Source organism: Perissodus microlepis, chromosome 10 (genome assembly GCF_051167445.1).
Source record: "Perissodus microlepis isolate ML-2025 ecotype Zambia chromosome 10, ASM5116744v1, whole genome shotgun sequence".
Taxonomy (NCBI): domain Eukaryota; kingdom Metazoa; phylum Chordata; class Actinopteri; order Cichliformes; family Cichlidae; genus Perissodus; species Perissodus microlepis.
This window is the reverse complement of record NC_140470.1, coordinates 22,419,971-22,426,281: the sequence shown is the minus strand read 5'-3', so window position 1 is coordinate 22,426,281 and position 6,311 is coordinate 22,419,971. Positions and strand designations below refer to the sequence as shown.

Below are 6,311 nucleotides of genomic sequence, written 5' to 3'. Positions count from 1 at the left end.
CCAATGATAAAAAGAAAGTTAGGAAATAAAGCTAATCACAGACATACTCAGTCTCACTCACAACAGTTGACACAAGCATGCTTGGTCATGTCCCTTGGCATGACTTTATAATGCAATATTTTTTCCTCAGGGTTTACTGGAGCAATTTACATTTTACTAGAGTAATTAAAATTTTACTAAAGCAGTTTGATGGTTTTATACCAATTAGATGCAAACTTATAAAAATTCTGATGTTTATTCTAATTGTGGTTGCCATGGTAATACTGTAAAATTGTATATTACACCAGAAAACAGTAAGTTGTTGTAGCTCCTGTGTATGTTGCTGCCTAATTATGTCTTTGCCATTTTGAGACTTAACCAGAGTGATCTCAGATCTGTTATCTAAAAACTTTTGCAGTGCAAAGTTCTTAAAATTAAAAGTGTTTTCCAAGAAAAGGGTAAATATTATAGGCCTTTTGCCAGAATCTTGAAATCCACCTTATCAAATAAAATCTCTGATGATCAGTGTCTTTTTCTTTCTGTTAAAATTTAGGAAATCAGAGTGTCATTACAGTTATATATATATATATATATATATATATATATATATATATATATACACACACATATATATACATATATATATATATATATATATATATATATATGGGGTGCAACGATAGTCATATCGATATTGAACCGTTCGATACAGTGCTTTCGGTTTGGTACTCTATGGAAGCCTGTTTCCGCCACTAAATAAAAACAAAAAAGCTAGTATCCATAACTCGAAATTTCAAGTTATTTTCTCGAAATTTCGACTTATTAACTCGAAATTTCGACTTATTAACTCGAAATTTCGAGAAAAGTAACTCAAAATTTCGAGTTACTTTTCTCAAAATTTCGAGTTAGCTCTGCCAATCAAAAATATACGGGAATGAGGTCGCTTTCTTGTTACCCGGAAGCATATGGCGCAGAGGAACGCGCACTCAAAAACGGATCCCAACAAATTGGCGCTTTCGCGAGTACGTTTGCTGATAGTAACACCATGTGATTCAGCTAATAACACAGGGATTTCATCATTTGTGAAGCCAGGCTGAAAACACTCAGCAATCTGTGCATTCACGACTGAATGTAATACCGGTAGCTTAGCTGTAGCATTTGTAGCTGAGGGCTTCAGCTTCCGGGTAACGAGGAAATGATGTCATTCACGTAGATTACTGATTGGCAGCGCTAACTTGAAATTTCGAGTTACTTTTCTCAAAATTTTGAGTAAATAAATTGAAATTTCGAGTTAATATGTCGAAATTTCGAGAAAATAACTCGGAATTTTGAGAAAATAACTCGGAATTTCGAGTTATGGATCCTTTTTTTTTTAGTGGCGGAAACAGGCTTCCATAGGTACGAATATGTATCGAACAATACAAATTTTTTAATTTATTTTATCAACTTTCCTTCTGACGATGCTGTGTGTGTTGAGCGCTCAGTGGATCTGCGCTCGACAGTGCAGCCTAGGCGGAGTAGTCGAACACAGATTCACTGAGCGCAGGGCAAGCTAGCGAGACAGAAGTTAAGCTCTCCTTGCAACATGGCAAATTGAACCTCCCCCACCCTCATTCAGATGTGGCGTTTGGAACTATTTTGGTTTTCATGTGACGTATGACCCTGAAGGTAAGCGCGTCATGGACTAAAGTAAAACAGTATGTTGGATGTGCCATGCAATGCTCAATTACATTGGTGGGAACTAGTGTGTTAGCGCAGTTAGCTCGTTAACGTGTTGGCCGTCCAGCCCCACGCACGGGGCGATCCGCGGTAGCTCGTTAATGGAGATTTGCCGTGTTGTGGCGTTAACGTCATTTCAATGAGATTAACGCTGACAGCACTAGTGGGAACACAACGAATATGACTGCACATTTACTCCGACAGCATCCTAGTGCAAAGACAAGTGGAAGCAGACAAAAACAACAAGCACGCATGCTACAAACTTTACCCGAGTCATTTAGACAGCCGTTAGCACATGATTCTCCTTATGGGGACCTGATATGTTTAATATGCTGCTGAGAATATAGCCCAGAAGAAGCGTATAGTATAGCTTTTATTTGGGAAAGAGCCATTTCTCTGTAATAAACCCTCTTTTCCAAAGATGAGTGATTTCTCGATCAGATAATTTATTTTTTTTATTACTTTGTTGTTTCAGCAACATTAAATTTAAAAACTGTACTTTTGAGTTAAAATATATATTTATAATTTTAATAAATGACAAATTAAAAAGGCATGAACATTTTTTTGTATCGGAAAAATATCGAACCGTGACACCAAAGTATCGAACCGAAAATTTTGTGTATCGTTGCACCCCATATATATATATATATATATATATATATATATATATATATATATATATATATATATATGCACATTTACTCCGACAGCATATATATACATATATATATACATATACATATATATAGTAACTGTAATGACACTCTGATTTCCTAATATATGTACATCTAGTAAAGCTGGTGGTTTTAGCTACCAGATTTTGCATTGTGCTTCGTCATAGAAACTTCTCTTCTGTGGTGTTTTTAAAGAGATTTTTGAGATCAAAGACATCTCTTTTAATGTTTTTCTACATTCATTCCAGGTATGGTACTCTAATTACATTATGCTTGTGTTGGAGCTCCGTTTGGCCAGTTTAGTTGCCCTACACTTATAAAGGTTCCTTTGTAAGTGCGCATCCACCATTAGCGTGCTGCCTGCTGTAACCCATAATTTCCTTCGGGATTAATAAAGTATTCTGATTCTGATTCTAAAAGACTGGATCCTCCAGCCAAAAAACATTTTCACTTATATACGAGTATCGTTGCACCCCTAATATACATATATACCTTTTTATTTTTCCAATTATGTAGTTGAGGGTAAGAATGCGCTAAATAATAAGAGTGATTCTCTTCTATTCCCTTGAAGACATAATGTATTAAATATATAAAAAGTTGTCTTTAACTCAAATTAAAGCAAAAAACATAAACGTCTGACAAATAACAGATAAATAATACATTTTATTTGAATGTAGTTTGTGCCCTTAATGGCAGGCTCTAATTTTGAGTCTATTTGGTGATCGGTTAAATAAACATCTGTTGCAGCGTCCTTTTGACAGCAACCTCCACGTCGATGGAAATAGACTTGCTACCTTCCTAAACTACGTAAGTAATGTGTGTGCAGTTTGTTATTATGTATCTTCACTCTTAAATTTTATCTTTATAGAAAGATGAGCCAGATGCTTTCAAAAGATTAGGCACTGGAAATCGTGTGGCGACTTATTTAAACTACGTAAGTATATGTATCTGTTCACTGCTGATTGAAGGCAGTGGTGGCCGTCTCCTGGCATCCACTCTCCATCGTTTCACTCTGGCTTCATGGGCATAAGCAAAAGCTCTGGCTCAGTGTTGGACTTGGATTGATTGACTTTCATAGACACTTCTGATAGTGTGGCATTAATTCACCTGCAGTGTGTTGTCATAATTTTTAAGTTCACAATCAAGAATTAGTGCAAAAGGTTGTAACATTTCTTTGGCAATAATACTGAATAATATCAATACATAGCAAAATTATGTTTACCTGTCAATCAGTTCTGGTACATATTGTAGAGTTTTGTTGTCCGTGCGCCATTAACAGGCCGACAAAGAACCTTGTTTTGTTTTTTTTGTTTTTTCTTTTGCCTTTGCTAACACTGAGCTGCCTATGAGACAAGATTTTAATTTTGAATGATGTAGAGCATGTAGTGTATGGATTGCTGCACCCCACCTACCCACCCCCGTTCACGGTTTAAATTCATACATCATCCAATGTACATGTTTATCTATACCGTAAATTGGTAACAATTGGCAAACAAGTTTAAGGATGAAAGAAAACAAACCGCATTGAGGGAAGAACTTCACAACATGAACAATCTGTCACAATCCGCAGTGGCAGACCGAGTGGAGAGTGTGTGGAGGAATCAGGTGCAGACACAGGCGAAGACACGAAACTGAGTTCAAAAGAAAAGCGAGCCTTTATTTTGGCTGATGACATGGGGGTCAAACAAGGCAGAAGCACAGTGACGAAACTAAACTGAGAAACTGGTACTATGATGCCACAGAAAACTATGAATACAAACATGGTGGGTGAGAACACAGACGACGCGACAGTGAACACAGCAAGGCTGAGGACTAAATACACACATGAGGCGATCAGGGGAAGTGGAGACACATGGGGACACAGCTGACTAGAATGAAACATAATGACAACACAGGGGAGAGTAAACTAAATGCAGTGAACAAAGAACAGACTCTTTCAAAATAAAACAGGAAACACAGAGACATAGACATGAAACAAACTAGACAACAAGAGCCACACAGACATGACACATAACAGGTAGGCGCACGAACCAGGGAGAGTACAGGGGAAGATGACAGAAACGACAACATGAACTTGACAACATAAGACACACAGACATAAACACATGAAGGGCAAGGGAGACTTAACACAAGGGTAATACAATAACAAATGAGCTAGAATAACCTAATGAACCTAAACAAACAATAACCATCAAAATAGACTAAAACTCAAAACACTGGGTCGCACGACCCAGGACCATGACACAATCACACTTTTTATTTTTCATGTAACTTATTGAGACATGGCGTAGTATGGAATAGCGTCTTACGAGAAGCCAATGATCACTAGTGATTATAAATGATCTTGTCTTTTTTCAGATGAGTGATGTTGAGGCAGGAGGTGCCACAGTCTTCCCTGACTTTGGAGCAGTAATCTGGCCAAGAAAAGTGATGATATTTTTATGTTTCTTTGATTGTGAGCGAGCTTGTGTGAAGACCTGCATTATTATTCCCTTTGTATTGTCTTTTTATTTTATACTACTGCTATCCTCGGGCTATTAGCGTTTACTTTATAGTTAAACTGTTTTTTAACAAAATCAGAAATAGTCATGATCTCACAAAGACAGCTGAACAAACACAAAAAAAAAGATTTTATAATTTTTTTTAAAGCTAATTCAAGTCCAGAATTATTTTGGTGCCCTTGACTTTTTACCGTACCATGAGCAGTAAGCCATTTTTACTCCAAGTACTTTTAAACCTCCTATTTACTGGACACTCAACTTCATCATCATATTTGCCTTCTAATTATTTTTCCACAGGGAACATCGGTGTTCTGGTATAATTTGTTCAGGAGCGGCGAGGGAGACTATAGGACCAGACATGCAGCCTGTCCTGTCCTAATAGGAAGCAAATGGGGTAAGCTGTAGTTCAGATTTATAAAGCCACATTTGTGATTCATCAAATAGTTGGTCCTGATGTGTGTGTGTGTACTTTGGTTTGTACAGAATTTTTAAGTGCTCTACTCTACAACCACTATCACTTTAAGTATGTGAATTAACAGGTTCACAATTCAAGATGTTATTGCAAAACATGAGGCAGCATTAGAGAGGAAATGAAACTAATAATGATAAAACAGCACTCTAATAAGCAAAACTAATTCCCTAATACAATGTAAAAATAAAATCTAATACTTGCTAGCTTTTCCATTTGTACAAGTCTAAATATTGAATTAATTATAAATAAGAGAAGAATCCAGCAGGCTTAAATGTGGTTTACTTTAGGTACTTGAGATGTGCAAGCTTGTTTAAAAAAAAAAAAAAAAAAAGTAAAAGTGTTCATATGACTTAAAATGTCAAAAGCTATTAGACAGCATGTTCAAGCTGCTTTACTTGGTTAATTTTTTTTGTCTTGTCTTTTTTATCAGTCTCAAATAAGTGGATTCATGAGCGAGGTCAAGAGTTCAGAAGACCCTGTGGCCTGACAGAAGTGGACTGAAACTGACTTTACTCCTACACAGCACCCATGCTATCTTGCATAGATAGAGCGCTTTAGGTTGAAGTTGTAAAATGTTGCTTTTGTTGTTTCTTCCTTTGGGTTTTGTTTGTTTGTGCTTTGTGTGTTTGTTTGTTTGTTCTATACATGGATTGCATTTTGTGAACTGACTCACCCGCTCACTTGCTGGTCAGTCCAGTCTAACTGTGTGTCCACTGCTCTGTTTATCATCCTGTCCCAGAAGATGATTTTTACAAGTCTGAGTGGGAGGTTTGAGATTTTTTGGTTTTGTTTGTTTGTATTTGTTTTTTTGTTGTTTTGGGGGTTTTTTTAAACTGAAAAATAACTCAGAACTTTGTTGTGCATGGTCATGCCACCCACACATCATTAAATGGGCAATTTAAATTAAGAATGAGATAAACTGTGTCCTGAAATGGAATTAACAAATAAACACTGAAAAAACACAAA

The 6,311-nt window shown here is 36.5% G+C and overlaps 1 long non-coding RNA gene across 1 annotated transcript; it reads left to right on the top strand.

Moving 5' to 3' along the window:
• Positions 1–4,933: 4,933 nt before the first annotated feature.
• Positions 4,934–6,311, top strand: LOC146379429 (uncharacterized). Its single transcript, XR_014801429.1, has 2 exons — positions 4,934–5,267; positions 5,776–6,311. It is a non-coding gene; the product is annotated as an uncharacterized LOC146379429 (long non-coding RNA).